The sequence below is a fragment of the Cyprinus carpio genome, chromosome A21, assembly GCF_018340385.1.
Source record: "Cyprinus carpio isolate SPL01 chromosome A21, ASM1834038v1, whole genome shotgun sequence".
In the NCBI taxonomy this organism is placed as follows: domain Eukaryota; kingdom Metazoa; phylum Chordata; class Actinopteri; order Cypriniformes; family Cyprinidae; genus Cyprinus; species Cyprinus carpio.
The window spans coordinates 22234160-22257857 of NC_056592.1; the positions used below are offsets into that span (position 1 = coordinate 22234160).

The 23698-nt window shown below is 38.9% G+C and overlaps 2 pseudogenes; one reads left to right on the forward strand and one right to left on the reverse strand.

Annotated features, from left to right (window-relative positions):
• Positions 1 to 1175: 1175 nt before the first annotated feature.
• On the reverse strand, positions 1176 to 3734 carry LOC122134801 (annotated as a pseudogene).
• An 11474-nt stretch (positions 3735 to 15208) lies between these two features.
• On the forward strand, positions 15209 to 16224 carry LOC122134802 (annotated as a pseudogene).
• The last annotated feature ends 7474 nt before the right edge of the window (positions 16225 to 23698 follow it).

Consider the following 23698-nt stretch of genomic DNA (forward strand, 5'->3'; position numbering starts at 1 on the left):
TTGTCTTTACACAATATATGTGTGTACAGTGTATATATATATGTATTTATAAATACACACACATACATGTATATATTTAAGACATATTTACATTTATATATTAATTTTATATATGATTTTATGTCATTTAGATTTACATAAATCTAAATATATTGTATATATTTCTTAAATATAACACGTATGTGTGTGTATTTATAAATACATATAAATATACACAGTACACACAGATATATTGTAAAGACAAACTTTTATTTTGGATGCGATTAATCGTGATTCACTAATATCAACACAACATCGTTATGAATTAAAACAGAATTGATTGCTTGAGAAGAACTTCATAATGCAATATCAAATGCTTGCATGCTATATATTATTACTAGTTTAGTAAACCTACCATATATCGAATGCGAACGTTGTGATAGGAGAAATGTTTTAAACAGCATTGCTTCTCCAAAATGCAGTAAGCAGTAATCTATTTATGATAATAATAATAAAGCTACAAGAGAAAGTTCATGTTTTTTTCACAGATTCATTGTTTTGTCTGCCAGCTCTTCCTCACACATCTCACATATCTAATGGTACTTTGATATAAAGAGATACTTGATAAACTATATGCATAAATAATAAAATGCCTTTCTGTGAACATAAAACAAATTAAATGCATGCAGAGGGTGAATATACTGTAGAATGTTCTGAGAAACACAAAAATAATCAAGTCACTTCTGAAAAGTAATTTAATATACTGAACATGTGCAAATCTACAGCAGAACATCTTTAAAACAGTCATTGATATACAATAGTCTGCTATATTTATGGAAGGCAGGAAGTCCAAACACAACAAATTATTTATGTTTTAATATTCAGGAACATCGTGACTACAACTGTGATATTTTCTCTGGATAGCATCTCAACTCTTAAAACATTTATATTTACATTAACACATAAAGCTATATTTGAATTTACAAAAGTGAATCATTCTGTTATCATTCAAAACAACATACGTGCTTCAGGAAGATATACGTTTTAACTTCTTAAAGCTCTACTTTAGATCTTATTCAAAACAAAAAAAGCGAATATTTACAAGCCAATTTCTTGATACTTCGATATTATTTCAGAGACTTTAACATGGCATTTGTCACAAAGTAGTTTAACATGACTGCGAACAAAAAGATGCTTTATGGACCGTGTGACTGTTCAGACTGTATAGCTATTTTTGTAGTGCGTCATGTTTGCCGTGATGGTAGCCGTGGGCTTGGAGCATTTCTGAGGAGCTCTGTGGCTGAGATTCGTTCACTGCAACTAGCCTTGGCACTTCTTGTCCTTCTCAGAAAAGCCATGAAGTTGTCACTTTTGAGAACTGATTTTGGAAGCTCCACTGCCGAGTGTCTGAGTGCCAGGGTCACCATCACCCTGCTTATTTTCGAAGGAGTCTTTACGACCCAGGAGCTTTCTTTTAGACCTGCAAAATGGGAAAACAGTATGAAAAAGAACAGAAGCCTACTCCAAAACAAGACTGGAGCTGTACTGGAAACTACAGTATTTACCTGTGAATTATGGTGAATAGGTCCTCTGTCGTTTGAGATTTGGACTTGTAAAGAAACACATCGTCTTCCTCTCCTACCAGTTGTAGAGGTCCAAGGTCGGGCGTTCGGTCCCTCTTCTCTACATCATAAGTTGAATGATCTGTTGACATTAAGAATGGGATATTATGAGCCTTGGAGACAGCAGCCATTGATTATGGTATATAGCAGTTTCACAAACCAAAAGATAAAATTCAGCCTATTTTTGCCTATTACAGTTCTCTTACCTGGTGCATTTGAGTGCTGTTGCTCAATGACCATAGGGTAAGATGGAATGACACCATAAAGGGTAACATGATATTGACTTGCAGAGATTGGAGACTTCGGAGACTTGCAGAGTTTATCTGGAGACTGGCATCGTCTGAGCTTTTCTGAGCAGCAGCCGAGTTATAATAAAGTGAATTGTCCACAGCTGGTGTCTTTGTCAGAGGCGGCGGGGGGCTCTTCTCTTTTTATGAAGTTCATATTGGTTAGAACAGGTGGTCGTGTCAAAGGGGAGCACATTTGGATTCTGTGGTTCAAAAGTGCATGGGGGTTGTGGCTGACGGGACTCTCTCAATCGGCTGTGAGAATGTCCTTCCAAAAAGTAGCAGTCCTTCTGCTGCTTCTGATGATGTGTTCGCTCAGTACCTTGTGATGGTACAGTCATGTGGGTTTGTGACTTTGTTGATCATTGCGTAAATGTCTTCTGGTCTCTCACTGGCTGTGACTGTTGGCGGTTCTGGATCGGAAAGCCGTTCCCAAAACGTGGCTGTACCATGGCATTGGGTGGCCATTTATTTCTCTGGGGCTTTTGGGAGCCACTGGAGGTTTTGGCTTTTTGGTTGTTTGTGTAGGGCTTAAAGAGCTTCCAACCCCCTTTCAGTCTCCTCCTCATAACATCAGTTTGTTAATTTTCCTGTGCATTCTCAAGATCGGAGCTGCTGACCGCGCGCAAACGCACGTTGTTCAGGTCCTCCTGAGTAACCACGGGCATGACTAACAAAACTGTTACTCATCCTTTTGCTTGGGTCTGGTGGCTTCGATGCTGTCCCGAGTAGCGGCGGTTTGCTTTCGGCTTGAACCGGTTTCTGGATCAGGAGTGTGCTGCTTAAGTTCAGGAAGCTGAAGAGATAGCCTTGCATTGCGGTTTTTTGCCCTTTGGCCAGGAATAACACTGGAAGGCTTATGGCGCATTCTGCAGCCCAGTTGAAAAGATCCTGCGGTAACTGAGGACAGGACTGATTGAGTGGGTGTTTCGCATTGGCTTGCATAGCCACTCGACGGAGAGTTCGACCCGAAGCGTTTGGAAGGAGAAGAGATGGAAGGCTGGGAGGGCGAGGAGTGGGAAGAAGACGGGGATGTGTTTATTTCAGAATTACCTTCGTTTATCGGAGTTGCCACAGAGGGGCCCAAGCCCGACTTGCATGGCTCGCTGGATCGAAGCTCATTTAGTGCTCGGTGAGAAGAGACAGATGTCTTCAGTGCCCTTGCCAGGTGCTTCAGCTGTGGGAGTTTGTTTCTTCTTGACTTAGCAACTTCTTGCTTTGAGGTTGGAATGAGATCTGGCAGTATCATGATGCTTTGGGCGTCTTTATTCAGAAGCCCCCTGTAATTTGTGTTCTGAATACTGCTCCGCCGCGAGCCCTTTGCCAATGATACTGTTGCGCACAGGTGGAGCCGGTTTCCTTTTGGCCTTCTTGAGGATAATGCTCCGGGAACCTAGATCGCGGCACTGCATCTGGAAGTCGATCTCTCCTCCCCTCCTGGCAGATGTGCTGTCGCTGCCGCTGTCCTCTGAGCTGCTGCTGCTGGATATGAAAGGTGCATAGCTTTTCGCACCGGCGCCGGGGGCACACACCTGGGTTGGAGTTGACAGTGGTGGAAAGTGACAAGGAGCGTCTGTGGAGCTCTTGTTACTGGCTGGTCGACTCCTACGCTCTTTCTTCATGGAGCTCACGCAATCTTTAATCTTCTCCTTATCATGGCAGCGGAGTTAGTGGGTGATGCCTGGCTCGGCTCCTCTGGATCCTGGAACTGTGTGAGGGGGTTTGATCACGTCCAGGTGCCCATCAGAAAGGAAGTTGAAGTTATCATCCCACTCGGATGAAAAAGGTGGAAAACGTTCGGGCCGCACCAGCCTTGGGCAGAACAAAACAAGGTTGTGTTTTCCATCTCTGATTTTAAGTTCAGCAAATTCCCATGAATCTGTTGCAGAGATATTCCCATTAGGCTCCTTCAAGCTGTTCCTGTGGCCAAACAGAAAAGAATAATTCATTGCAGCAGCGCTGTGCATTTACAACATGGAAGGCAAATACTTCATCTCTTTTCCACTCGCATGGGTGAAACTCACCGTCGATCCAAATGCTTTAAAACAGAGTGACTAAGAAAACGTGTTGGGAGAAAAATCTGCCCATCTTGGTCTTTGTTTGGCACATGAGTGGGTGTTTGCCATGGCAACAGTTACTCTGTTAATCCATATAGAGACAGAAAGCAGACTCACTGAGAAAAGACATCTCAACTGTATTTCCACATGTGCGTTTATCTACGAGTGAACCATGGACAAAAGAATACTGCTATTCAAATTGAAAAGCATGATTGCTTTGATGACGTTACTATATACCAAAGGTGTCAGTACAAACAGCTAACTTTTTGTTATAATACATACTGTAGGGATACACCATGGTTATTTATTGAACAGTAGGGACCATTAATCTGCTCAGAGGAGGGTTAACAAGGCCAAAATTTTCTTCTTTAGAGTGATCAGAAACAAGTTGGCCTTTAACGATTTCTTGTTGTAAATAAAGAGAAAGAAATCTGAGCTTTGACAGTCTTTGCACTCCAACTGGCATTTAAATTTAAGTGATTTTGTGGGATTCCATTTGTTTTCTATCTTCCCTCAATCTTGTGAGCCCCAAGAGCTCCGGACAAAAAGGACATATTCATTATTAATATAATGTTAATTAGAGAGATGACGTCCTGATACACCTCTTGCTGCAGAAAAAACACAAAAAACGAATGATCCACACAGAATATTTGCATTCTGCTTACCTATTAAAAATTATCAAAGACGTATGATTATTCAAAAAGGAAGCCCAGTTACAAGGAAAAACATCATCACATTGTGTCACAGACCGCCAAATGCACCTACACCATGATGAAGGACTTTGTGAATGCATTCGTTATCTTCCACGTTTAACACGAGGCAGGGCCGATGAGTAACTATGATTTAATAAAATGCACGGACGTATTTTACAATTGTCCAGATACAGTATATCTACGAGAAGTATCTGTAGAGAAAAGGAAGTGAATACTACAAAGAGCGATTCTAAAATCGATGAATATTAGCTTTATTCCACATCAATTTCTGATGGGATTGTGCATTAAATGCGACGTATGAATGTGTCCAAGCTTCTAGCTGAGAAGGACGCCATCATCCTGCTTGGCTTGCTCTGAAATGAGTACCAAATGTTTACACACTGCTTTATCAGTTGCTTCAGACCGCGACAACCTGTCGCTCTATGTGTATAATGAGTGGTCTCACTGGTATATTGTTGCTGTTCTGACATGTGTGACGTTGTCATGAGCCGGGCAATACATTACAAAGGATCTTTCTGAATCAACAAAACAATGAAGAAGAAACTCTTGACTACTCACATTGTCTGTTGTGTGCATTGTGGGACGTTGCTGCGTACGGCTAGAAAATATGTAGTTTGGTGTAACCATATTGAGGTGGATGGACACCCTGGAAGGTTGGACTTAAATATGCAAATGCATAAAATGAACCCCTTTTTAAAACGCAAGTGCACAAGGGTGACACGGCCAAAGTAGAACGCTCACACTTGCCAAAATAACACTCGTTGTCGCCCATGTGACGTGTCCGCCGTGTGTCCTGCCTCGACGACGCAAGCGTCACGCAGACAGAGCGCGCGCCGGTCGAAATCACACGGAACCGTTGCCTTTGAACGAGGTTGCACACGGCGAAGACTTTCAGCACGTACACTAGTAGTAACGCAGAGCGGACGTCGTGAGGGCATGTCAGTTCCATGCTCCTCGCCTCAACACACACTCCCCTTGTCAACGAGAACACTTCCACGCGTCCACTACCTTCACATGTCGCTTGGAGACCAAGAGCTGTCTGACGTGATGGCCGGGTGTCCCACTCTCCGGCCCCTCACCTGCTCAGCTGTTCTCTTCTAGCTCCTGTCTCCCGGTATCAACACATTCACATGCTGTTAGCCATGCACAGGCACGTAGGGGTGCTTTGCTTCTTCCGAGTTCAAGTGTCGTTTGAATTCTGCTTTGTGAGGGATGACGAGGCTGAGGCGATGGGCGCCGGATTGCGGACATATTATACTGTCCGACGCAACACCAAAATCCTCAGCGACATTGAAAAAATCTCACTGTGCTGCTTGTCAAACAACAGTCTACGTCAGATTTTATCCCCATTCCATAGTCAGAACCACAAGCCAAGCAGATTTCTCATCCAAATGCCCATTTCAATATTAAACTGTAACCATTATCTCAATGATCACACGTATCTACACCTGTCATGGTTCGTCAATTACGCTGCATAATCAGATGTGGGCATTAACACAGAAACAACGTGAATCTCACGTTGAACCACTATCCCTTTTAAGAATTGAAGGTATGTAGGATCCTTGAGGCACTAAGCAAGTGTGTCTAATTCACGCAGCGCACCTTGCAATGCAGCCGTTGTTTCGATCACCCCGAACAACGAGATTGTCTCATTTAGATGCGACAGCAGAAGGCAGCCTGGTTGTGAAAACGACTAAAAAAGATTGCCGTCACCCCCAGTGCTGCTTCTAATGCATATCACTGCGGGTGTAGTCCTTCAAAACTGAGCCGAGTGAGATTTGAGTCATGTTCAGGAACACTGCGAAACATGCATTAACCATTGTTCTGCATTTTTTTTCCCCCCACATTTCACCAAACAGAGGGTGTCAGTGCGGCCATGTTATGAAGATGGTGTGAAATACTATATATCATTTGCTATGACACAACTCAGTTGCCTAACAAGCCGTTTTGATCGTAACAAAAAAAAAAAAAAAACCCTTTTTGTGCACGTGTATATACTCAGCGGTAGCCTGGCCGTTAACACCGCATGAGCGAGCTCAGACCAGGAGTGCTTGAGGATGGTTTAGCTATTAGTACGGAGGGTTCAAACGAGGTGATGTATAATCGTAACAGCATGAATCATCCCGTTTTGATTTATAGAATCATGCGGGGATCTGAGAAAATGAATTCACGCAGCCAATTGAAATGCAGGTTTATGTTATTAAGTTTGAGGTGCACGTAAATGCAGTGTCTTGAGTTTCATTGCTTGCAAAATGCTGTAGCAAACTACTGTTTATTCTCTGTGCAGTCCATCCTAAGACTGAGATGAGCCGGCTCAGTGGTCAGTGTGTGCACGATGGAGAAGTCGTCATAAGGCTGATGGTTGTAGGCGTTCTGCTCTTAGCTGTCTGGCTGGAAGTGGCAGGCAGTTGCATCCTAGTGAAGTCCCATCATGGAAGGTGCAAACTATTTGCCTCTCACTATCGATGCGTGTGAATCGTCGGCCAAGTGGCAGTGGTTGGGGGAAGTTACCTCTAAAAAGTAATGCAGTAAAATATTGCTTACCCCATAAGAAACGTAACGTAATTGCATTAGTTACTTTTATGGAAAATTAATGCAGTACTTTTGCACGTTAATTTTTTCTCAGATGGGGCTGGGCTGTTGTTGGTTTGTTTAATATAAAAAAGTATATATTTTGGCCAATGTAAAAAGTCCTTTAACAATATATGTGAAGTGAATAGGTCGGTCAGGATGCAGGAAATGAATTCAGTTACTGTGCAGTAGAGGACGACGCTCAAACAAACCTTCAGTTGTGATGATATTGGATTACATGAAGATAGGAGCAGGAGAAGAAACGTTCAACAATCCGTAAGCAATAAAAAAACAGTTTTTTGCTAATTAAATTGGATCATCTAGGTCAGCAGCAAAAACTTGGTTAATAAAAAGGATTAAATACATAAAGGATATTTGGGTTTTTAAATTTAATTATTGCAGGTTTGCATCTTATTTCTGAGTTGCATGTTTTATTAATTTTGAGAAATAGTAAATCGGTTTTTGTGTGAGGTGAGGTGAGTAACTGCATGTTCACATATAGTCTATCTACGTAAGATCCATGTTTCAAACAGCGCACACAACGCTTCTGAAACTCACTCCTGATCTCTCATCATGCGGGACAGGAGGAGATGGGGCAAGGTCAGAAGTGGGGACATGAATGAGAAAACAGAATAACTGGTGTTACGTATTTACATTTATGCATTTTCATTTATGCATTTAGAAGATGCTTTTATCCAAAGCGACTTACTGTGCATTCAGGTTAACATTTTTTACCTGACAGAAGTATTTGAAAAAGTAAAATTATAGTTTCTTGTGTACATTAAAAAGTAATGCTTTACTTTAATAGTTACTTTGAAAAAAGTAATCTGATTACGTAACCTCGTGTTATTTTGTAAGGATTAAACCCCAACACTGGTGGTGGGTGGATATCAGACTGGACTAAGTAGATTCCCGGCAGGTGGTTTTTTGTTTTTTTTTCCAGCAGTTCAGTGGTCAGTGCATGCCCTCAGTCATAAAAGCTGGCCCATAGTTGATACCTCGCTTTTCTAAAACATGTCACCAAACCGCTACAAACAAAAGATAGCAAGATACACTCCCTTTGATATAGAGGGGAAGTACATTTGCTAAAGCCGACAGTGATATGGAAAACCACATAAACGCTTGTTTCTAGATTGGCGCAAAGATCGAAGTTAAAATCCAACTGACCAAAGTCAAGAAGCACATGGGGCGGATCCAAAACCATACAATATAAGGACTACACCTAAGAAACAGCTCGTTATTCAGAAGTAGAATTTTTTAGCTTCCCACTTCAAACGGAATTAAGTAAACCGGAATGATTTTCCGATGCTCGTTTGCTAGATACAACAATTTCAGTTAGATAAAAAAGTTCAAAATGCAATTTAAATAATTAATTTGTACCATCTCCAGAACTAAATTTTGACATTTCCATAGCATTGTAACTTTTTCTTTATTGTTTTGTTATGATGATCGTAACTCTACAGTTAATTTTCTCTATTATGTAGGACTCTAATAATCTCTAAGCACACATTACTGCTTGTTCATTTAATTAGTGGGACATTCACATCATCAAAAAACAAAAAACAAAACAAAATGTTGTAAAAATGGCCCCTTTTATTTCCGTTTAAATAAAAAGATATGGTTTCTCATTTAGCCTATCTCAGTGATTGTTTGTAGAAAAATAATTGTAAAGAATCTTTTTTTTTTTTTTTTTTTTGAAGATATCTTGTAATATTCTCCCGCACAGGGAAATTGTTTTACCATTCTAAATATATTTTACAAGATAATTTTAAGAGATGTTATGTACACTGCTGTAGCAATAATATCTGTATGGATGTAAAACACTGGATACAAAGACATTCTAGTTAAAACTATGGTTAGCCTTCTACATTATAAGGTTTTCACGGGTAAGCATATAGCTGACATGCATTTCCTTAATTTTGACCCATTTTCAGGGGGCGAGCCTTGCCCCGACCACCATTTTTATCTTTGATCAGTTTAACCACAAATTTTAATTACCATATTTAGAAATTGATATTAATTTAAAATCATAAATATATTGCACACCCTGAGTATGTAACCAAACATACAGTAGCTGAAGATCCGACAATTGGGGTTATGTAGATAAAATAGTGCACATGGTGTTGTGGCGAAACTATTTTTGATTTGTTTGGTCAGTAACACTAGTTGACAGAACCTTTGTCGGACATGAGCAAACATAAAATATTTGCTTGTAATTGACATCTAATGCTAACCGTTAACAAATAATTACCTAAAATAACCCCTACATTCAAACAGATAATGTAATATAGATAATATTATTATTTTGCGTCTCATAGACCTAATTAACTTCAAAAAACGGACACGCACAACTAATTTAAGGGGACATCAAAGCAAACTTCAAGCAAACTGAATCATAAGTGTGCACAAGACGATTTGTATGAGATGATAAAACATGCTTCCCTAATGTATAAAAAAATATGATCTATCTGAAGAAGATTGTTAGAAAAATATCATCATCACCATCACAAGGGATGTGGACGTGCTGCCCTCAACTCAATTACTTTTCTAAGCATCTTCAGTGATGTTTTTTGCTATTTATTTATTTTTTGCCATGACACCAAAATGTTATTAATGTGTTTGTTAGGGTGTTAGAAAGTGGACTGAGCCTGCTTTCAGTCTGTCATTATTTAATGTAAACAAATACTAAATGGAATCATTTTCACACCAAAAATCTACTATTATGCTGAAAATTTGTACTGACCCTTAGGTCATCAAAAAATGTAATTTTGTCTCTTTGTGGGAAAAGAGTATTTGGAGAAATTGTAGCATTGCATGCACTTGCTATAGCCAATGGATTGCAGCTCTAGCGTGAATGGTGTGCCTCGAAATGAGCAGTGTCGAGACAAAAAAAGTATGCCATAATCGAGGTTTGATTAAAACAATCTCACAATAATCCAGCACCGATAATCCACACCCACTCCAGTCCAATCAGTTAACATATGATGAGAAGACAAAAGACTGCATGTTTGGTAGAAGCGCAAAATCCCACAACTTTTTAAATTGAAACTGTGTGCACTCTCACATTCTAAAGCCACCGGCATGATATTGTTTTTGGACTGTTTTCACTGATAAACTGGTGTTTGTTCTTGCAATTTCAAATAGCCCGTGAGTTAACAAACAAGACAAGATGACACAGTGTTCCAATGGAGGAAATAGCAATATTATAGGATATAGATAATGTTGGAGTTGGAAAAGAAGAAGTAACAGTTATGAAAGTTAAAAACATCTTTCATGATGGATTTGTTTCTTACAAACGCAGCTTTTGGTTTGGTGGGGTTGAGTTACTTGTGATGTTTTTATCAGCTGTTTGGAGCTCTCATTCTGACGGCACCAGCATTCACTGTTTACATCTTGGCAGATGGTCTGAGGGTGAGGGCATTTTCAGACAAAAGTGTCCATTTTTGAGGGAGACAAAAGTGCTCCTTTAAAAAAAAATGACTGAACTGGAATGGTGAGGATCAGGCTGAAATATCAGCCACAGTTAAGAATTACTTAAGTTGTGGTTGCTTTAAAACAAGCGGAGACAAGTGACGTGATTAGACAAGATAGCCAGTGGGGAAATATGTGGACAGATCAAAACAAACAAACTATAAGCCATAATCAGATATAAAACTAACTCAGTGACGAAAAAGGACAAACACTTAGTTTTACTTGGTGATCGAGAGACTGGGGTGTTGAAGGTGCCTTGAAATTGTAGGATATTGTCTATAGAGTGATAGATTCTGCTCCGACAAGTTCACCTCTATTAACTATCTATTAAAACGGAAACACTACGAAGCACTATCAATTTGATACAAGAAATGAATGACTCCTGAGAGGATTGAGCTGGGGGAATTGTACAATTATTATCATGAGCAAATACTGCTGAAGTAGGATCAAATGGGGCTACGAGGGCCACAAATTGCAATCAGTGTGCAGTTGATGTTTTTATTTCAGTTAAGATTTTTAAAACAATTTTAATGTTCTATAATGTGACCAGCCAAAATACCATAAAGGATTTTAACCCCCTTTTTTAGCAGAAGAATGCCTTCTTTCAATGTTTAAGTCGTGAAGCGAATTTACCTTGAAGGTTTGTACAGTTCCATGGAAATCAAAGTCAACTTCTTCAAAACCGTTTGGCTCTCTCTACAGGCAACGCTGTCCTATGTCATTGATTATCCTGACGCTATCGAATATATATCGTAGCATATTCATTCTAAATTGTCGCGAGAATAAAAAGAAGCACTGGCTCACTATTTGATCCTCAGAGCGGCCCTTGTTATGTTGAATGTGAGTTGCGGCCATAGGCCGTCAACTCCAATCAACTGCCAATCAGCACCATGGCCAGCACCAGCACATACTTTTGATAACACATCTATTATTTTAAATATAATTTCAGGATTAATAAATTCTGCTAATGTTCCATATCTATGGAAAGATTCTGTGTATTGCTTCAACTATCTAATGTTTTTACAGTGGTGTGATCATTCTTTTTTTCAATAGACTTTTTCTGGACACAAAATAGATTTTGAAATATATGACTAACCAATATATGCTTGTAAATCTTGACATAGATGGAAATATATTTAAAAAAGAGAGAGACGAGAGAAAAAAAAAGAAAATATTTGTTGTTCAACAAATTCACCAAACTATTCACATAACCAAAATATATTTTTCCAAAATGTATTTCAGGGGCAAGAAAATACATTTCCGAGCTTGTAGAAGCCTACATTTAAGCCTGAATGCTAAATGTGGATGGAAGAGCCTGAGATTAAAACTAGACTTTATAAAGATTTAATAATATAAAAAACAATAATAATAATAATAATAATAATAATAATAATAATAATAACACTGTATTTGTTAATTTTTTGTATTACAGATTACAGACAGCAAAAACAACAGCAAACCAAATAAATAAATAAATGAAACTAAAATTAAAAAGTTAAATAGGTAGAAAATGTCTTACAATAGCATTATATTTTTTGATCACATAAATGCAGGCTTTGATGAGCATCATAAACTCCTGTGAAAAACATTAAAAATCGTTCTGAATCATTCAAAAACTTTTGAAACGGTAAGTGTATATTGCTATTACAGGGCCGTATCTGGGGTTTGATGGGGCCCCGGTGCAGGTTGTACACAGTGGCCCTGTTTGCGAAATTGTTTACTTGTGTGTTTGTTCTAATTTATTTATTTGTGGTAATTTACACAATGTTTTAGTTTATTCACAGTTTGGTGCCAGGTACAGGAAACCGAATAAATTAAATGTAAAGAGCACTGCTTAAGCGTCTTCACTGTAAAAAATTAAATATACAATCAAACCCAAAATTATTTCAGACACCTACAACATTTCTCCACATTATCCACAGTTTCTTTGCTATAGTTTAAGAAAATGGTAAATAAATATGACAAGAACTCAAAGTTAAACTGTCTAAGAAAACAATTCATCTTGATAATGTTAGATAACTTTGATAGAAATGTATGTAATGGACTACAATCAACCAAACGTCAGACAGTTGTTAGTTATGACAATATTTCCACATCTATCAATACTTTGTTGACTAATTACCAAGCAATGCTTAATTTTTGTTTAGTCTGTGGTGTGAAAAGGTACCTTGCAATTCAGGAAAAAACATAAACAAAACATGGTCAGGTCAACAGTGTCTCTGAAATATTTATTTAATCAGTTTCACTAGTTCACTGTATGAAGAATTTTGGGTATATGTCACAGTTTCGCGTTTATTTTGCTATACTCCCTTTCATAAATTATAGGTGTCCTGCACCTACTAGTAAAAAAAAAAAAAAAAAAAAAAAAACTCAAACATTATATTCTGGTGTCTGATTAATTGTTGGTTTGACTGTGCATTAATTCTTGTTAAAAACTATTAACATTGCAGCAGCCAGTAGCTAAATTAGGCGCGGTCCCTTTGGGACAGTCACAATCTTCCCGGCCTTCTAGAAACTAAAAAACTCCCCGTCACTTTAAGAGACAATGAATGCATCCAACCTAATACAACATAATCACATAACGATTTTTTTCTCCACTGTTTACTTTCACTTAAGACATAACCAACAGTTTTTTCGAACATACTTTCTAAGATGGATATTTTGACATATGCTGTATGTATTTGTCAGTACAAGAGCAAAAAGAGGCAAATTCGGTGTTCAAGCGTTTTGAGAAGCCTCTCTCTGCGTATTTGTATTTGTTCGTTCCGGTGCAAGAGTTGGGCTCTTTCACATCTTGTTTGTTTCAAACTGCGATTTGTATTTGTTCGTTCCGGTGCAAGAGGGGGAGGAAGTTCGAGGAGAACTTCACAATGGATAGCTCGGTTCAATGTTGCTGTCTGTGAGACGCGGCTCTCCGTGTGCGCACCGAACACAGCGCGCGAGAAACCAGCTACTCACTTCAGCTTTTCCGCGTCTTGTGTTTGGATGGTTTAAAACTCTTTTGAATGTTTAATTGGCAAGGTTTTAAAACACGTGAAAAATGATAAGTTTTCGTGACGACGCGCAGCAGTGGCCCTGTCAACTTTCCTGAGCGTCCCAGACGGTTGAGATCGCCGGGGGCCCCCCAATCAGCGGTGGGCCCCCTATAATCGTCACCACGTTTCACCCCACTAGCGACGCCCCTGATTTATATATATATATATATTTGAAGCAAATGCTGATGTTATTTTAGAAAAAACGCATGTTTTACTTGGGGACACTTAATTTTATAAATGTTTGTTTTGTTGATTTTGTGTTAACTCTTCGTTGGGGATTGATTTTATAAACTATGACGCTGTGAAAGCAAGGACTGTGCCGTTCTTCAGCACCACATGCTCTGATCACAGCGCAGGCCGGGCTTGACGTCAGCTGTGGCGAATCATCTCAACCACCAATCAGATGCGACAAGCAGGCGGCGCCCGCTGTCTGTGAACTGCCAGCGCGTTATGAGCGGAATGACAAGCCAAGGCTGAAACGCTGCCCAGGTAAGAAACTTGATGCCAAGTAAATAAACCAAGAACAACAACAGACGCAAGACGATGTATTCTTTTTCACCCACGTTTTATTTTGCATCTTAACAAGATGCGCTTGGCATGGGACGCTGTCCTGAGCCTCATCTATTCTTCTTCTTCTTCACTTGATGGAAGAGGGATAGAGAAACGAGCTCGTTCTGTGGTTGGTACCAGGTCTTTGTTTTCACAATGATTCACAGCAGTGAGATTTTTTGACTTTAGTTGAGAGGTTTGATTATCACCTCAGAAGTAGTGGAAATGTGATATATATATATATATATATATATAAGTATAGCCCCTCACCTTCCCATGCAGCAGAGGACTAAAAATGGAATTTGTCTAAAAATAGCTCACTCCTCTTTTGAGTATGCTTTGATATATCTTAACAGATCTGTGACGGATGATGAAACATCCGTTGGCTTTTGTTGTGTAGCCATGGCATATTTTTGGTGAGTTTTTTTATTTTTTTTTTTTTTTGTGATTTTTTTTTTTTAAAAGTCGCATTTATTTGTATAGCACTTTATACAATATAGATGGTTTCACATTAATAACCAGATAAATAACAGTGTTAGTGTTGTAAAATTAATCAGTTTATGAAACTAATTCGATTTCAGCTATATATTCAGCTTTAGTCTCATTATTCAGCAAGTCAGTTCAATGTTTGATTTGATTCAGTTCAATAACAGTTGCAAAGTTAGTGTTATTAACCTAAATTCAGACACATTTTTGTTCACATCTGATATGACAGTGCAGTTAAATCGAAAAATTACTGAATTTTAAGTGTCTTGTAAACCCCACCCGAGGGAATCAGTTGTGACTGTGGTAAGAGAACAAAACTCCACTGAATGATTCATTTGACAATGAATCATTCATTCGTTCTAGGCTATCTACTGCATGCACTCTTGTCTCTCTGACTCTCCTGTTTGACCATCATTTTCAGTGATACAACCCTCCTGCCGTAGTGATGAGTAACCTGCTCCAAAACACTTCTCTTTTGAATTGGGATGTACTAGAGGGAAGAAACGCGTCGCCTGCCCCGTCCTGGGAGCTGGAGCCGGTGCCGGCGATCGTTAACCCCCAAAACCAACCCCGTGGGACGTGCTGCTGTGCGTGACGGGAACGCTCATGTCCTGCGAGAACGCAGTGGTGATCGCTCTGATCGCCTACACGCCCACCTTGAGAGCACCTATGTTCGTCCTCATCGGGAGTCTAGCGTTTGCTGACCTCCTGGCTGGCCTGGGCCTGATCCTCAATTTCACTGTAACTTACATAATCGATTCAGGATTTGTCACGCTACTGTTGTGGCAGGACTCCTCATCACAGCCTTCTCGGCCTCTGTGCTCAACATCCTGGCGATCACCGTGGACCGTTACCTGTCGCTGTACAACGCGTTGACGTACCACCCCGAGGGCACGGTGATGTTCACCTACATCACACTCATCCTGATGTGGGTCATCAGCACCGCGCTCGGTTCGCTCCCTGTCCTGGGCTGGAACTGCTTGGAGAACTGTCGCATCTGTAGACCGGTGAACAAAAACAACGCCGCGGCGCTCGCCGTGTCCTTCCTCCTGGTCTTCGGTCTTCTTCTTCCTCGGTCTCATTCTGCAGCTGTACCTTCAGATCTGCAAGATCGCTTTCTAATTCCGGCACGCTCAGCAAATCGCCGTTCAGCATCAGTTTATGACTACCTCACATTCGTCTTCCACCACGAAAGGGGTCTCCACCCTCACCACCATCCTGGGCACTTTCGGCTTCTGTTGGATCCCTCTTGCCATGTACTCGCTGGTGGCGGACACCCGAACCCCTGTGATCTACACCTACGCTATGGCTCTTCCGGCCATCTGCCACTCCATCATTAACCCCATGATATATGCGTTCAGGAACCCTGAAATTCTAAGATCTTTGAGAATTGCTTGTTGTTTGTGCTGCCTTACAGTTTCACCATGCGACCCAGGACACCCAGCGATGTGTAGGATCTTCAGTTTAAAGCACATGTTGGTGGTGGCCTGTCTGTAAAGCACATGGTGCATTTAATCCACATATTGTAATCCAGTGGGAGTGAGGGAATTTTAATTTTTTTTATTTGGCCGATTTGGTAGCACTTCATATCTTGTGACCATAATATATAGTACACGTTACTATAATTAACTGTAATCAGAATAATTTTATATAACATCTACTTTAACTCCTTATGGTAAAGGAACATGGTTGGTGATGGGATAAAAAAAGAGAAATTTTGGTGCTTTTCCATTCACCTTTGTATCAGAAATAATATGAGGTGGGATGTTTGAATGTATTTGAAATTTTGCATTCACTCAAAACTTTTGTGTTGCCCCAAGAAACTTTGCGTTCACCCGTGAAACATTTGTGGTAGAAATAATATGATTTGGGGGAATAATAGAAATACTCTGTGTGAGGTGGGGGGAAGAAAGATTATATTTCAAGGTTTTTGCATTCTCTGTAAGACTTTCACATTCACTGCTGAGGCATGCTGGAAACTTTGCATTCACATGCAAAAGGTTTTGTATTCAATCAAGAAACTTTGTGCTATATGAAGTGGGAGGAAAAACTGTATTTCAGTGTTTTTTAAATTCTCTCTCCTCGCAAAGCTGTAGTGTTTCCCCAATAAATTTTGCATTTGCATGCAAAAGTTTTGCATATCCCAGAGAAATTTTGCATTCACTCACAATTTTGTGCTGCCCCAAGAAACTTTGCTTTCGCTCGTGAAATGATTATGATAGAATTAACATGATTTGGGAGGAAAAATTGCATTTCAGTGCTCTTGTGGGTGAATGGTAAGTTTCTCATGGAAATGCAATAGTTTTGCGAGTGAATGCTAATGTTTTGAAAGAGAACAGCAAATTTTGGTTTTGTGAGTGTACACAAAAGCATCAAAATATAATTTTTCCTCCATTCTCATATTTTTTCCCCTTAGGGGCTCCGTACTGAATGGAAACAAATAACCTACAAGTTGCGTCAAACCACTATACAATTGTACTGTAAAAAACAAACAAAAAAAAAAAAAACTATCTGTAATGGTTTAATACATACTGTATGGCAGATATACAGGATGCCTACAGTATTGTAAATTAACATTAGCATAGCATAGCCACAACATACCTACAATCTGCTGCTGGTTAATAATAATAATAATTATGAAATATTGTGGCTAAAATAATACAATATTTTTTAGCCTTAATATTATAATAACATCCAGGACCACTAAGTGATTTCCAAAACAACGATATCCAGTCAAACTACTGAAATACCTCTCATCTTAATTCACAGAAAAGCCACAAAAGTTTTCCACAGAAAAAAACCATTGCACTTCAGTTCTTATCAAAATACAGCAATACAAGCTGCTCCATTTAACAATTCCACATTAAGTACATGTTTGTTCATTATACTCAGAATGTGAGCACACACAGTTAACACGAACCCTGTAATGTAAAGACTGACCTGCAGTTTCTGTAGTGATGTTTGGTGGCATTGATTTAAATGGATGTTTCTGTATGCAGACAGGATTTCAGTATTGCATTTCAACACAGATAATCAAATATTAATGTGCTGTCCAAATACATACATCATCATCATCAAAAGGGTATATATATATATATATATATATATATATATATATATATTATATATATATATAGACCTATAATTATCCAAATGTAGCATACGCAATTGAGTTGATGTCTGTAAGCACTGTGGTATGCTTGCATTCTTTAAATTTTTCCCTTAAAACGTTGACAGGTTTCTCAATTATTCCAAAAAAAATTATTTTAACAGCTTGTCAATACTAATTTTTGCCATCAAACTAACTTTCTAATATGCTGATATATGTTGACGTGAACTTCCAAGTGTATTGTCACAACACTACTCACTTAATGTACGAACAGACTAATCGTTTTCTGTAGTGCACTATTGATTGCTTTTGAATTTCATTGATGCTGTCATCAATCGAATGACCTAAACGGTGTTGTGTGAATGTGTGGTTCAGTATGCCTTATCTGCACTTGCTTTAATGTGTTGCAAACTGTTTCACAATCATTTTATATTTGTAAATGCAACAGAAATTAGGGAAGAGTTTGTGTTTGTCTTCACAGTCGTCTTCAGTAGGATGGGGGTCCGCTATAAAAACAACGGTATCATCTACTAAAAGGGAGTCATACTGTGTGGTTCTGGGTTTGAGGGGATGTGTGTTCACCTGTCATCAGTTTCACCTGAGACAAAATTGGCTAGTAGAGGCAGCCAAGAGAACCACATTTTGACACGTTGGATTTACTGAACGTGAATGAAACTACTGTGTTTTTAAATATTACAGCCAGTCTAAAATGTCTACGACATGTCTGAAAGTACTGTTCATTGACAAAAAGTTTTATTTGAGCAGCTGTGATTTGTGTCAGACTAAATTTTGTAAGACAGTTTAAACATAAATTGTTGGTCTTTTATACATGACAATGTCACATTACAATTATTTTTGCTGTGTAACGTTTATATAGAAGTATATTTTTGTACTTGCTTAGAAAGTTGCACTCCTTGTGTGTTTGAGGAATGTATTGAGGACGGTTCCCATAAATAACATGTCACAGTGTCACTACTAATCTCTGTCAGTATCCACTCCAGAAAAATATGGCTGTATTTTTCATGTTTGGAATTTAATACTAGCCTACCTGCTTACTGCACAATGTTCTAGTGGTTCTCAAACTTTTTGACTTCAAGGCCTTCCTTTGTCCAAGACATTATTCAAAGGCCCTTTTAACTAAGCTGATGTGTATCTCTAATACTTCAGTTGAAATGCTAATAAATGCATTTAAAAATGATGTCAGTGTGGTTTGAAGACATTTGCCGACCCCGCCCCCCGCTTCCTGTCCACTTCCTGTACTATATAGACGTGTTGTAATGTTGCAGTATAATGTTGTACATGTTCTCGATAAATATAATGACACACGATAGAAGATTTGAAAAGACAAACTGTTTTTTTATGTGTATTTCAGGATAAACACATTGCCAGACAGTAGTGAACACATCTACAGTAGATAACATTTATAATTAATATTTGGCTGAAATGTTGTAAGGACATGTAACAGAATAATGTATTAAAAGAGCATAAAAATAATATTAAAATTATAAAGGCCCTGTCTGTAGTTGATTAATACCAGCAATGACGTACCACAATGACAGAAGTGAGCATCCCTATGCCCTGCTCCCTATGTACCTGACAATGCTGTGCATCCGTGCAGCATCAGCTCTGCATCAGTTGTTGCAAATAAATATTTCTTCTTATTATTTTATTCAATATTGTCTAATTGTGTCTTATTTTTACATTTAAAGGTTTTTAAACTAAACTTGCTTAAACTTGTGTACACTACCATCCTAAATCATATTTATATCACTGACGAAAAATATTTTGTATTACATTAAAACTAATTTAATTAGCCTATTCTACTTACGTTTGTATGTGAAGTCAAAATCAACCCAAACTTTGCTTTAAAATGCATCACAAGGTCTCCCTTCACTAATAGACTTCTGGAAGGGCCCTTCGTGAAGGGATTCAGTTGTTCCTACAAATGACGTCCCCTTCCAGAAGTGTCCTTCCGTTTGGAATTCGGCCAACTTGTATGTAGTCATGTCGCCGGAAATTGAGTAAAAACTATGCCAAACTCTGTCAAAGTTGTGTGACTGTTTTAGATAAATCAGAAGTGTTGTAAACTGAAGAGATATTAATTATAACCATGCAGCCATCAACCACAGTATTGCATCAGATAGTGCACTATAGATCCCTGAGGAACAATTCCTCTCATTCTCTACTATAGGAGAGGAAGAATTGTATAAATTTGTCAAATCATCAAAACCTACAACATGTATGTTAGACCCTATTTCATCTAAGCTACTAAAAGAGCTGCTTCCAGAAGTCATAGATTCTCTTCTGAATATTATTAATTCATCAATGTCTCTAGGATATGTCCCTAAAACCTTCAAATTGGCTGTTATTAAGCCTCTCATTAAAAAACTACAACTTGATCCTAGAGAAGTAGTTAATTACAGACCGATCTCAAATTTCTCTTTCCTTTCAAAAATATTAGAAAAGGCAGTATCCTCTCAGCTATGTTCCTTCTTGGTGAGAAAGGGTATCTCTGAGGATTTCCAGTCAGGATTTAGACCGCATCATAGTACTGAGACTGCTCTTATCAGAGTTACAAATGACCTGCTCTTATCATCTGATCGTGATTGTATTTCCCTATTAGTGCTATTGGATCTTAGCACTGCGTTTTACACTATCGACCACAACATTCTTTTGAGTAGACTACAAAATTATGTTGGCATTAGTGGAATTGCATTGTCATGGTTCAAATCTTACTTATCTGACCATCATCAATTCGTAGCAGTGAATGACGAGATATCATATCGATCACAAGTACAGTATGGAGTGACAAAAGGCTCAGTACTAGGACCGTTGCTTTTCACACTTTACATGTTACCCTTGGGAGATATCAAAAAACATGGTGTTAGCTTTCACTGTTATCCTGATGATACTATATATTTCTTCATGGCACGATGAAACATACAAATTCACAAAACTAACGGAATGCATAGTTGATATAAAAAACTGGATGATTAGTAATTTCTAACTACTAACTTTTCTACTAAACTATTAATTGATAGAAATCTTTCCTTTGAAAACCATGTTTCTAGCATTTGTAAAACTGCATTTTTCTATCTTAAAAATATATCTAAATTACGACCTATGCTCTCAATGTCAAATGCAGAAATGTTAATTCATGTGTTCATGACCTCAACGTTAGATTATTGTAATGCTCTATTGGGTGGTTGTTCTGCACGCTTAGTAAACAAACTCCAGCTGGTCCAAAATGCAGCAGCTAGAGTTCTTACTAGAACCAGGAAGTATGACCATATTAGCCCAGTCCTGTCAATTCTGCACTGGCTCCCTATTGAACAACGAATACATTTTAAAATCTTGCTAATTACTTATAAAGCCCTGAATGGTTTAGCTCCTCAGTAATCATATCGCATTATAGTCCTTCACGTCCACTGCGATGTCAAAACTCTGGCCATTTGATAATACCTAGAATATCAAAATCAACTGCGGGTGGCAGATCCTTTCTCTATTTAGCCCCCAAACTCTGGAACAATCTACCTAGCGTTGTTCGGGAGGTAGACACACTCTGTCAGTTTAAATCTAGATCAAAGACCCATCTCTTTAACCTGGCTTACACAACATATTACACATTTCTATAATTCAAATCCGTTAAAGGATTCTAAAGGATTATAAGGTCAACCGGAACTGGGAACACTTCCCATAACATCCGATGTACTCATTACATCGTAAGAAGAATTGCATCTACGCTAATATTAGTCTATTTCATTCTTATTCCGAGGTCAATGTAGCCATACGGATCCAGTCCGTATCCAGTCCAGATGGTGGATCAGCACCTAGATGACCTCTACAGTCCTGAATGTCAGCGGAGACCACGTCAACTAGATGCGGCCCAGAGACGGATCTCCTGTTAAGACCTCATCACCTCGATGACCATCAGCATAAGACCACAGGAACCAGACCAGTCCTCTGCACAATCTGACCTGTGTTGCAGCCTGGAATTAAACCACACCATGCTGGTTTCATCTAGCCAGAAGAGAACTGGCCCCCCGACTGAGCCTGGTTTCTCCCAAGGTTTTTTCTAGCTTCAGCCTAAATGGAAATATCATTGCTGTAAAAAGGGTACATTTAAATGCGCCAGAGAGTGAATGGCCCTATGTGACTCACTGACGTCAGGTAAAAAGGTAGTGTGCATCTGTTGTTTGTTAGGGGTCTCCTCTCAGTATCCATTCCGCTCCGCAATGAGTCACTAGAGAGCTGGAGGAGATATAAGGGACAGATGGAGCCTTGCTGATGGAAAGGGACAGTGACGTCATAGCCTAGGAGGGAAGCTGGAGATAGAAACAAAATCCTGCCTGTCCCACCCTCTCTCTCTCTCTCATCTGATTGTTAATTTAGCATACTGCTGATAAAAATACATTGGGTCACTTCAAAGTCAGTGCATTTGACGTGTCTGTCCTGCCTTATTGAAAGCAAAGTTATCCACATCTGGGGACGATATGTGGCATGTAAGTGCAAGATTTCATGATGTCAAGACCTGTCAGACCAAATGCAAGTAGTTTGCAATCTATAATTTTGCCTAAGCATGTGTTTTAGGAGCAGCCTGATTTGAAGATGGAATGATTTTATCACATGAAAATTTGCTTTGTTAGAGCACAGCTGATATCATGCTGTGAGGCACCAGATGGCCGCATAGAGGTGGTGTCTTGGCTACCATGGGAGCAAAATATTACTTTAGAAAAACAGAATTCAGAATTGTGCTCACCATGTTCGAAGAGAGCAAAGCATTTTAAGCAGAGAGAAGGGTGTTTTTCTTTGTGTTCTCTTTGGCATAAAGTAGGTCCTTTTCATAACATACAACATAGAGTCGCAACAGGCATATGCAGCCTGTTGGATATAGATCAAACTGTAAATCTAATTTGATTAAGTGTTTATATGGTCCATACACATGCTGAGGTGCATGCAAATCAGCAGCAGGGAACTCTGGCCCTCAAAGTCCTGCACAGTTTAAATCAAAATCTTTAGGATTACCTGAAAATAACTTGAAAATTGACTGACAATACAGGTTGCGGTCTTTAGTGTCTCTGTTAGTGTGCCCGCCTCCCATGAAGTTGACATTGGTTTAAATGCCAGAAGTTGGGGCAGTGCGGGTAGGAGCAGACATAATGGTGCCGGATGGGAGTAAGGTGTAAGCTAAACATCACTCCCCTGGTGGCCTCAAATCACACACTAACAAACTTAACAAACATTAGAGGCTGTCTTCAGAGCCCTTGTTAGCACAGCCGCTTTAATAATGCCAGCTGACACTGGTTTCAAATCAAAAAGTTAAAAAGAACAGTGTTTATTTAAAATATAATCTTTTCTAAACAATATAGTCTTTATTATGACTTTTTTTTCTCAGTTTTAACACCCTCCTTGCTGAATAAACGCTTTTCATTTCTTTCAAAAACAAAGAAAAAAAAATAAAAAATACTGACCAAAATGTTTTGAATGGTAGTGTATATTGTTGAATTTTGAATAAATGCTGTTCTTTTTAACATTTTATTCATCAAAGAATCCTTACACAAGTGTCACAGGTTCCAAAAAAATATGAACATAGAGCAAAACTGTTGCATATTATCTGCTGTAACTATATTTCTGCAACTGTAGACCTAGTTAGGTCTGGCTCTGCTGTTATGAAAACATAATCTCAGTCATGGTGGTAAAGTAAGAAGGATCTCATCTGCATTTTGAAAGTCTGTCATTTCCTCTTTGTGCATTGTGTCATGTTCTGATTGGTTTATTGTCTTGTCATATGATTATGATTATGACCCATCATGTGCCTT